Genomic DNA, 11,001 nt, shown 5'->3' on the forward strand with positions numbered 1-11,001 from the left:
TTATTTTTATTAAGTATCAGTATAACTAAGAATCACAATATTTGGTCTTTCTGTCTATACTTCTTCCAGAATCTATAAAGGAACAATAATGTAGCACATACTTAAATGGAAGGTTCAGGAAATATCTTAAGACTACACTTGTTTCTTTTCTTTGTTTCTGGAAGATGCAGTTTTATTTTTTATTTGCATTATTTTCAAAGTAATTTATAAAGACACATTAATATTTTCCAAACTCAAGGATAGTTAGATCAAATACAGATATGTTTGTATACTCTCCAGTGAGCCTATTTATCATCATTCCATTGAAATTAAATGTCAAGTTAAAATATATATATATTATGGAAATGTGCTTGAATATTAAGTTTGGCTATTCAAAGATAGGGATGGCATGTGCCACACTGATTAGGCCTGCTGCCTCTTGAATCCAGCATCCTGGGTTTGAATTCCCATATGCCATCACTGTCTGGGTATAATTTACACATTTTCCCCATACCTAAAGCGGGCTTAGTCCAAAAGCTTTGAATTTTCATTCCATATTCCTTGGCCTGCACCTCATTGATTACCTATTGACTCTGAATATGTCCACGTTTAACTACAAATGTGTGAATGCTGTGCAGTAGACTGGCACTCTTTCTGGGGCTATTTACAGTGAGTATAGAAAAGAATCACGCCCTTTCAAAATATTCACATTGTGTTGCTTTGCTGCCTGAAATAAAATTAAAAAAAAAAAAATTTTCCAGCTATATTTACTATGTAGTTTTGCCAGTCCACCTAACCGGCATGTTTTTAGACTGCAAAAGGAAAACCAGAGCACCAAGTGGAAACCTGATGCAAACCCTGGTCTAAGACGAGGTAGCACTTCCACTGTGCCACCGTACCACGCCATTTACAAAGTATATATCCATACAGCATTAAAGAAAATAACATGCTTGTCATAATTACAAGCAGCAGTTCTGATAAAATGTTTATTTACAAAATAAAAGGCTAACATGCTTAACAAGTCTATATATAAAATACACAAATTTTGCTCTTAAGCTTCCTCAGCCAACTCGTAATTTCGGCCACTTTCTGCATGGATAAGGGTCAAAAATTTTTAGACTACAGTATAAGTGACAGTAATATAATTTAACCATGTTGAACAGTTCACTATTGACAATACTTATTGTTGGTCATTGGTATCAAAAAATATGCAGCACAGGACTGCGGTAATAGTTTTATTTAAATCAAGTATTTCAAGAGCCTAGCCTTTGATATGCAGAGGTTTTGAAAATTTGTCAAAAGACTTTGTATACTAAATAGTTTTCATTTTTTTATTTTTGATTTATAGGAAATATCTGTACTATTTGGAACAACAATATTGGATATTCATCTAAATGAAACTTTTATATGTAATGCTTCATTTTTTATAAATCAACTCATAACAATGTTACTGGCGTAGCCTATTAGACAAAGAACAAAACTAAATAGTGAACACAACACCATTACTGTAACTCTTGGTTTTGAGTACACTACTAAAGACTGATTTAACACAGCCGGGCCACCTTAAATTCCTTTGCACCTCTTCATCAGCGTCTATGTTTTGCAATAATAATAATAATGATAATAATAACTAACAATAAAATTGTAAAATCACTGCAAGAAAGAGACAAGGTACAGGTAAAAATATCTCTATGTTCCTAAAGAAATATCCCGGCATAGCATCCAGATGTTCGTACTTGAAAAAATTGTGGAAACTACTTATGTGCCTGGTTCCTCTAGGGCGTTGAGTGCAGCACATCTGTCAGGCTATGTGTCACCTTTATAAGTAGCCTTTAGCAATACATCAATTCAAATGCACCTTTGACTGTCTGCTTCTTCCCACAGCAGTCAATTTATCACACATTGCGGCGTATGTATGTCAGGTCTGACACACCCTATCTATCATCCTTTTTTTTAAAAAAAAACCAATGTATTACAGGTATAAAGAGGCAGTGTGAATTATGCCCCATTCAGCTTTCTCTTTGATTATGTAGCTTTGTGTATGCAATTACTTTTTTCTGAAGGCTGTGCTTTCAAGTCAAATTTACTTAAGGGGTACATTTTTCATCCACTTCTTTTAGGTAACTGCTTAAGTTATAAGCACTTAATGCATTGCAGATGCACCACAAGTAAAAAAAAAAAAAAAAAAAAGTAAAAAGTAAAAAAAATATTAAAAAACCTCAGTATGATACAAGTGTGTATGCAGCACGCAGAATATTTAGTAGAATGCTGTACCCAAGATCATTTTTGTATGTGTTATTACCCTCATTTAGTGTGTTTACTTGTGCTCCAATAACCTTTATTCTCATTGTTGAAATCAAGTTATTGGCCTTTGAGAAATGTGATCTACAGAGGTAGATTTCTTAGTGAATTATCCAATTATGTGGCTATGTAAACCCATATCCATGTTACTCTTCAGTTTTTTGTAGTCTGTGCATGTTTGATGCATTTGGTTAGCCTGCACATGTATTTGCTTTGCACACGCTTTCAGCGGCCACATGTAGAAACGCCCACAAAATACATTTCCAAAGGTAAATGTTTGAGTGATCGCATTATTCCTTCACCTGGCTAAAGTAATTTGTGTTAACACTTCAGAAATTGTTAAATTTATGTTGATGAGCTGTTGAACAGTGCTAAACTCTTCAACAAAATCTCAAGAGCAATATGGTAACATGTTAAATGTAACATGTGCTACATAATCAGATTACATTTTAAAGTAATGAGTAACCTAATGCATATCTTACTGAAAGTAAAAAATACCTGCATTATTGTTATTCCATCAGCAGGGCTCAGTTGCACAGCCAGGCAGAAAAGAGTGTATTGTGGGCAGTCCAGCAACAGAAACCTATACAGTAAATAAAGCATCAATTTGACTAAACATAATTATAAAATACAAAAAAATTATCATAGGCTTCATACTTATTTTTGAATACACAGTGGCTGATGATAATGTTTAACTCTTTTTTTTTTCCCCCCACTATAATGGAGTGTTTGCCAAAGGAGAGCTCCAGAAGACTATTTGCACATGTAAATCCAGATTATTGAGAAACTAAGCTTCTACCATAATATACAGTTATATGAAAAAGTTTGGGAACCTCTCTCAGCCTGCATAATAATTTACTCTACTTTCAACAAAAAAGATAACAGTGGTATGTCTTTCATTTCCTAGGAATATCTTTAGTGAAGCAGTATTTAGTTGTATGAAATTAAATCAAATGTGAAAAACTGGTGCCCTTGTAATTTTGCTGATTTGAATGCATGCAGCTGCTCAATACTGATCACTTACAACACCAAATTGGTTGGATTAGCTCGTTAAGCCTTGAACTTCATAGACGGGTGTGTCCAGTCATGAGAAAAGGTATTTAAGGTGGTCAGTTGCAAGTTGTGCTTCCCTTTGACTCTCCTCTGAAGAGTGACAGCATGGGATCCTCAAAGCAACTCTCAAAAGGTCTGAAAACAAAGATTATTCAGTATCATGGTTTAGGGGAAGGTTACAAAAAGCTATCTCAGAGGTTTAAACTGTCAGTTTCAACTGTTGTTGTTAAACCCAGGTCTGGCAGGCTAAGAAAAATACAGGAGAGGCATATGCACAGGATTGTGAGAATGGTTACAGACAATCCACAGATCACCTCCAAAGACATGCAAGAACATCTTGCTGCAGATGGTGTATCTGTACATCGTTCTACAATTCACCGCAATTTGCACAAAGGACATCTGTATGGCAGGGTGATGAGAAAGAAGCCCTTCCTGTACTCACGCGACAAACGGAGTCGCTTGTTGTATGCAAATGCTCATTTAGACAAGCCAGATTCATTTTGGAACAAAGTGCTTTGGACTGATGAGACAAAAATTGAGTTATCTGATCATAACAAAAAGCTCTTTGCATGGCAGAAGAAGAACACCGCTTTCCAAGAAAAACACCTGCTACCTACTGTCAAATTTGGTGGAGGTTCCATCATGCTGTGTGGCTAGTTCAGGGACTGGAGCCCTTGTTAAAGTTGAGCGTCAGATGAATTCAACCTAATATAAACAAATTCTTCAGGATAATGTTCAAGCATCAGTCACAAAGTTGAAGTTACACAGGGGTTGGAAATTCCAACAAGACAATGACCCAAAACACAGTTCGAAATCTACAAAGGCATTCATACATAGGGAGAAGTACAATGTTCTGGAATGGCTGTCACAGTCTCCTGACTTGAATATCATAGAAAATCTAAGGGATGATTTGAAGCAGGCTGTCCATGCTCGGCAGCCATCAAATTTAACTGAACTGGAGAGATTTTTGTATGGAAGAATGGTCAAAAATACCTCCATCCAGAATCCAGACATCAAAGGCTATAGAAGGCGTCTAGAGGCTGTTATATTTGCAAAAAGGAGGCTCAACTAAGTATTGATGTAATATCTCTGTTGGGGTGCCTAAATGTATGCACCTCTCTAATTTTGTTATGATGCATATTGCATATTTTCTGTTAATCCAATAAATTTAATGTCACTGCTGAAATAATACTATTTCCATAAGGCATGTCATATATTAAAAGGAAGTTGCTACTTTGAAAGCTCAGCCAATGATAAACAAAAATCCAAAGAATTAAGAGGGGCTCCCAAACTTTTTCATATTACTGTATGTGTATGTAAACACGAGTGTAGAGATGTTGGAGAAAACTTCTAATGTCACATTTTCACAGGAAAATGAGATGACAAAATTCCTAATGCACTGGACTTGAATGGTGACCCATTTTGAACAATACCAAATGTTTATTTTGTTTTAGTTTTTTTCATAGACATTTAATATTGTTTGCTGCTGTTCAAGCTGGGCCTGCATTGAAACCAATTGTATCAAACATTTTGTGATTTCTGTTATATATGAAATTATGACAGTCAGTTTTCTTGATTATCACTACATACATGGAGAGGAAGTAACAGATTCAAAACATATTTTTATTGGTGGAGTATTTCTTGAACTAGAGAGATCGATATCTTTTGACAGTATTGATTAGAAATTTAAATCATTGCCTTGTCTTTAAAGTCTTTTAAGCACTCCATGAGTAATCATTTTGTTTTTAGAGGAGTGAACAGACACAATCACAAAATTCCTGTTTGTAAATTGTTTAATTTTTATTAATTAAAACATTCAGATTTTCTAAATCACAATATTGTATTTCCACATAAAGCATATTTTCATTCATTGTAACTCCAGATAGGAATGGTTGAATTGCTGGTTGACCTGGTATACTGGATGAATTCTTGTTCTGGCATAGATTTTATAAAATCATTTTACCAGCATGCTAAAAATCAGTGGAAAACTGGCACATATTTAAACATAAAATACAGAGTGTGCAATTTAAAAGGAAATTGGAAATTAGATTTTTCTGTCGTGTTATTCATTGCCTTAAAGCAGTGGTAAGTGGTATACCGAGAGAAATATATTTTCATATATTTAGTACTTGTTGAAGCCACCTTTATACTTGTCGCAAAAGTGATGCAGTGGTGTGGTGAAGAATGGGCCTTCTGACACAGTTCTGGATATGGCGGGTACATCTTTAGAGATGGAAAGAGAAGACAAACCATTGGACACCCAATCGTTGCGGCGTATAGACAGAAGCAGACAGACACAACGATTCAATCAACAATTCAAGGTTTATGAATAAATAACTATATGCATACAATACATAAAAATCAAACAACAATCCAAGGTTTAGGAAAAACTATATATATATATATATATATATATATATATATATATATATATATATATATATATATATACAATAAACAGACTACAATAGACCATTATTTACAATAAATAAAATATATTGTTTAAATAAATAAATCAATGGATGGATGGATGGTGCTGCATCCACAGGGCCCAAGTCAGGAAACAAAAAATCCTGTGTGGTGGACTGCTTTGTGGCCCATGGGCTGTGGGTGCAGGGCAGGGATGGGCTCTGAAGCCAGGGCCAAGGTGCTCGGCAATGGTACGGCCTGTTGGTGTGAGTGTAGTGCCCGCAGAATCACTAAGCAAAGGAAGTTGGATGGGGAAGGACAGGGGCAAGGGGGACCCCACTCGTCCAGTGTGTACTTACCATTTTGCTAGGGTGCGCTGATTGAGGGGGAAGAACTGAATGCGTGTCTGGGTCAGGAGTACCGAGTTTGTGAGGACATTCTCTTGAATGCAGATGTAATCCCTCATGATGGCTGCTCAGCGGTTTACCCTCATGCCGCAGTTGGTGGTTTCAATGGGGTGTATCCCGGACAGCTGGATACAAATGGCCTCTACAAGGCGGCTGATGTTAGGCATCTGTGCAGCTTGGCCACCTTGGCCGACCATGCACCTACAGAAATGGGGTTAGGGTTGGGAAAGAGGATTTAGTCAGTCATGCCATCGATGTGTCTGATCAAATGGAAAGAGACTGCCAAAGAAATCAAAAACCTACCATTGCAAGCTCTCCGCTCCCTAGGTGACACTGGTGTGCGAGTGCTTGTGTCGGAACCTCCCCTTCACCAGTCTTTCCTGGTGCCATGGCGGGAACTGAATCTGGGCCTTGTAACCCTTCAGCAGTCATGCCCAGAGGGTGATGATCTCCACCACTTGGCACTGCATCATGTAGGCATGGTGATGCAGCTCCATGAGACTGTAAGCCAGGTTGACCACGTGCTGTTAACCCAGGCCACTGTCAGGTCTAAAGCTATTCTGTTGGGGAAAGAGAGCGAGAGTGAGAGAGAGGAGTACTCCTCAGATAAAAACATGGGCATATCTCGGCTCATGGAACACCCTTTGAATGGCTTTGTCTCCAGGGGCGGTCTCCTGGTCGGCTGGCCCGGACTGTGAGGTGCCAGTGGCAGAGCATGACAGGGACGTCTTGAATAATGTGGGTTTGGCAGTTGGCGGGGCGAAGTTTTTCTCCAAACCGAAGAGGGTGTAGTCCAGAGGCTCCTCTACCAACCCCATCTCCTCGTGGAAGCCCTCGTCGGCACTGTTGTTGTCCGACTCGGTCCCATTTGGAGAGTCGGGATCCCTGCCCATCACTACCTCCAGCACTCGACCGGTCTGCGAAAACAGGTACTGGACGCCGATGAGCTCTCCTGTGGAAAAGAGGGAACTAGTTTAAAGTAAAAAGGTGGGAGGGATGGAGGGAGACAGACAGACAAAGGCTGGACTCCTTCCTCACTAGTTTACAGTATTTCGCAGGCCTGGTGCAATCCTTAACCAGCTTCCTGCCAAGATGTTCACTCAGCTGACTGAGGGAGTGCTGGAGTTGGCCACTGTAGCAGACAAGATGACGTTCTGCTGCCTCCGCTGCCTGTGCCGCATGGTCCTTCTTCCACCATGTCAGGCCTTCCAGGAGATAGGCCTGAAAGTGGGCTGCGCTGGCTGAAGTGCTTGAAAGACGGGGTGAGACAGAGAGAAAAATACAATACCACCCACTCCCCCGCAGAAGACAGGTCACAAAGGGCAGGTTTCTGGGGCCTTACCAGGTATGAAGCGGTCCAGATGCAGGTGGAACAGCTCCAATGAAGCTGAAACCCATGCACACCTGAACATCGGCAGCGTGATTCCCCCCAGCCGCCCGGTCTGCATGTACAGGTGCACGCTGGCTGGGTCCTGGGTGCAGTGGAGGTAGTGCCTCTTGGTCTTACAAATGTCCTGGATCTTGCCACAGTCCAAAAGCAGGATACCCTTGGTGTCAGTGGAGTCCCCAAAGGCCTCTGGCATCTTGTCAATGACCTGGCTGGTTTCCTCAACCCTGCGCATGTGGTGGCGGGCCAGCTCCTTCAACAGGATGTTTCCAGTGCCGGGGACCCGACCCCACCTCGCCAGCCTTGGCCTGTCGCAGCTAGGCGACATCTCCCTGGTCCCACTCAATAATGCAGAAGGAGAGACGCGCCATGAAGAGGCTGCACAGAGGGTGGCTACCCATGGTGACACCTGCCACAAAGTGTCACGTTGGGTGCCATGCGTCGACCTGCACCACTAACTGATCCCACTGGCAAGAGGGACACCTTGGGTGGCCCCTGTGGGATAGCATTCTTGGTCCACATACAGGACCAAAGGAGGGGACACCCTGGCATCATGGTACTGCTGCATCAGGCCGGTGGCCATGGGGTGCAGGCCGCGAAATCGGTGGCAGTGAGGACGCTGATCAGGATCTGGCCGTGCTCATTCCCCACGTTGGTCACCCAGACTGATGTACCGGCAGCAGCACCAGCAAGTTCCTTGGTCACCTGAATGATGAAAGGGAGAGTGACAGTAAGCTCGAAGGAAAGAGGGAATGACGGTCTGACTCACCTTCTTGGTTGAGTTCATCTTCAAGATTGAGCCAGAGATGGAGGTGATCTGGGCCTTGTCCCCCTCTAGCCGTGAAGCCACCTCTCTGGCGTACGTGAACAGCAACCACTTTACACCTGACACCGGGGTCATCTGTGGTGGTGGAGTGAGTTATAGTAGTTGGGCACTCAGTGCCAGGAACACGGCACACACCAACAGGTACTTGATAGACCGTGACATCCAGGACCTGGTGTGCTCATCGAGCAGATATCTGCGCAGCCGGTTGGCCCCGTTGCCCAGTGTGCGCTTGCACATCTGCCCCATGAGCTTCTTGTCACAGGATAACCTACAGTATGTTAGAGAGAACAGAGACATAAGGGCTACTGATGTGTGCTTGCCTACCTCTGGAGAGTTGACCTGACCATTGGAGACCCCTTGTCTGACCTGTAAGTCAGGATGGCTGGAAACTCATCCCTGTGGGCGGGGTCCAGCTAATCCAGGACATCTTGCGACCAGCCCGCCACCTTCTCCCTGCAGCGCCGGCACTCCAGGTACTTTGTGGCCATGTAGTACCATTCATCTGTGTCCAGGACCCTTCGGACAGTCCTGTAGAGCCTGGCTCCCAACAACCTGTGGCTGCACGATGGGCAGGAGAGCTTGTAGGCCCACATGCGGTAGGGCATCCACAGGAAGTACTGCTGCTGAAGGAAGGTGTCGGGCGATGCCGGGGGCTGGAGGTGCAGGTTGCTGGGGCTGGGAGGATACCGCCAGAGGTGAAGGTTGGGGGTCAGCACAGGCTTTCTCCATCTTTGCCCCTGGTGGAAACAGCCCGCCTTACCCACACCTGCTGTTCTTTAGGTAGAGAGGTCCTCCAGCCCTCAGGCAAAAGCAGCTGTGAAAGAGAGAGAGCGAGACAAGAAAGACAGTGCGAGCAAGAGAATAATAAACAAAAAGACAGGGTCTGTTACTTTCCTGGCAACGGCATTTGAAGAAGCACAACCTTTTGACTCACTTCTCTCCTGGCTGCAAACAGCGTTTGCGTAGGTTGCTTTGCTGGATCAGCTGTCGGTTGGGAGTGCTGGAGTGGCACGGGCCCTCCACTGGTCGCAGACCGGGAGGCAGAGGCTGGGGAAGGTTGTTTGGAAATTCAAACAAATAACAGGTTAAACAGAAAAAGTCAACGAAGCCACCACCACTTTACATGGGTGGCTGTCACTTACCAGCCTCCAATTCCATGCTGGCCGACAGCAGCACATCGTCCGGAATCTCAACGACGGTGCCTGTTGCAGAGAGAGAGGCAATGGGGGCAGCAGTGGTGGTCTTGGTTGTGGTTCTGGGAAGAGAGGAGGAGGAAGGAGGTTGCTGCTGACTTTGCCTCGTCTCCCCGCCACACATAGAGCTGGAGTGCATGCATCCTGGTCCTGGCTTTGGTAGTCTGGTGTCAGAGCCACTTGATGTAACTGCATTGAGGTACAAAAGCGGCAAGGGTAACAGGTGAACAAATGGTAGCTGGGTCCCAGTACCTTGCTGTGCCCTTCCCCTCAGACCCCATCCAGTAGCCCCTCACCTCTTGGCCTCCCAATCTTCCGAATTGTAAAAGGCCTTGAACATCAGGTGTGCACGTTCGCAGAAGCCAACGAACCACTTGCCCCACCAGGGGCCTGGCTGACCCATCTCTCACCCATCAATGACGGATGGCAGTCTTTACCTCGGAAAGAGCCAGGAGTAGGCCTCCAGTGTGGTGTTATTGCTCGCCAGCAGACTATCCGACACCTGGCCATCTTCATGCTCCCTCTTGTGGGTTGCCAACGCCATAACGGCATAGGTGAGGTCATGGGTCAGCAACCATTTAAAAGTTTGACCCTGGTACTGTCCAAACTGGAGCTCGCTGGCACTGCGCACCACCTTGGAGTTTCCGGGGTCACCACCTGCTGCCTGCACACGATTCCTGGCCTGCTCCCTGACCATCTCGGCTGACTTCACCCTGAACGGCACAGAGCCAGTCAGGTGGTATGCCTTGGCGACCTGGATTGCTTTGGCAGAGGCCTTGAGGGTCAGTTCACCGGTGGTCTTGCAGCGAAACTGTGGCATAGGGTTCAAGCTGGATAAATTAGATAAAGCAAGAGAAAGTTACAGTTCCATTCCAAAGTTTTACAACACCTCTGTTTTTCTTCAAATTTAATCAGTTAGAATGCAACAAGCAACCTAAAAAAGATCCGCAGAAAATTGGCGGACATTTGCATTTAAAGTTTAGGTTGCCAAAAACTGAAATTAAAGGAAATTTTAAAATATTACAAATTGGCCTTCAGGGAACAGCTAATAGGTTACACCTACACATGTTCTGCACCAAGCAACTGTTGGCCCCAACAGAGAATAGATAAAGAGTAACTGAGCATGCAAAAAGAAAAAAGGAACAAGATGATAAACCGCCACCTTTTAGCAAAGTCTATATGCACCAAGCCCAATATTCCAAAAAGTTTTATTTATTTATTTATTTTTATTAAACTTTGTGTTATTTAGCCTATGAATACAACCCAATCAACCAGTATGTCAATTAAAGAAAGAAACCTTTGTTTTAAGAGGAAAACTGCTACTACAAACTAACACTTGCGTAGGAAAACTAGTGGCAGTCATGGTAAGGGATACTAGAAACCTTTAGTTCTGAAAGAGTAAGGGGACGCACACACACAAACAAAAATCAGTACTAGTATTACTAA

General features: G+C 43.1%; 1 protein-coding gene across 1 annotated transcript in view; it reads left to right on the forward strand.

Moving 5' to 3' along the window:
* The window catches only part of znf687b (zinc finger protein 687b), a 70,416-nt gene that overhangs the window by 24,913 nt on the left and 34,502 nt on the right, over positions 1 to 11,001 (forward strand). The window lies entirely within an intron of this gene.

The sequence above is a fragment of the Erpetoichthys calabaricus genome, chromosome 2, assembly GCF_900747795.2.
Source record: "Erpetoichthys calabaricus chromosome 2, fErpCal1.3, whole genome shotgun sequence".
Taxonomy (NCBI): Eukaryota; Metazoa; Chordata; class Cladistia; order Polypteriformes; family Polypteridae; genus Erpetoichthys; species Erpetoichthys calabaricus.